The sequence below is a fragment of the Penaeus monodon genome, chromosome 34 (assembly GCF_015228065.2).
Source record: "Penaeus monodon isolate SGIC_2016 chromosome 34, NSTDA_Pmon_1, whole genome shotgun sequence".
NCBI lineage: Eukaryota > Metazoa > Arthropoda > Malacostraca > Decapoda > Penaeidae > Penaeus > Penaeus monodon.
The window spans coordinates 35,219,660-35,220,014 of record NC_051419.1 but is presented as its reverse complement, the minus strand read 5'-3'; the positions used below and the strand labels follow the sequence as shown (position 1 = coordinate 35,220,014).

The following is a 355-nucleotide window of genomic DNA, read 5'->3' as shown; positions in this document are numbered from 1 at the left end:
TGCTGGTTAAATCATGTAATTGATTTCATTTACCACATGCCACATCCTTCTTTTAGTTTGGTTTATAATTATTTTCTCCCCATATACATTGATCCCTTTATTTTTTGGAACATTGAACACTCTTCATCATGTGATATGAAAATGTTACAAAATATAATAGAGGAAGATTTGGAATTTGAAGCCTGTAGTTGTTGTCTTTATTAAGTATAGCCATGTAGGGTTGTGCTAGATTATGTATTTATTTAGAAGGGAATAGAGGAAAAGAGACAAGGAAAAAATGGAAGCAAACAGTTAACCAGATTGATTGGAAAATATATTACTAATGCAGAAGAGTGTGATTATTAGATGAGGCGAG

General features: G+C 31.5%; 1 protein-coding gene across 1 annotated transcript in view; it reads left to right on the top strand.

Moving 5' to 3' along the window:
- Positions 1–355, top strand: part of LOC119594789 (actin-related protein 2-B-like) — a gene marked incomplete at its 5' end in the record, with an annotated part of 10,436 nt that overhangs the window by 4,983 nt on the left and 5,098 nt on the right.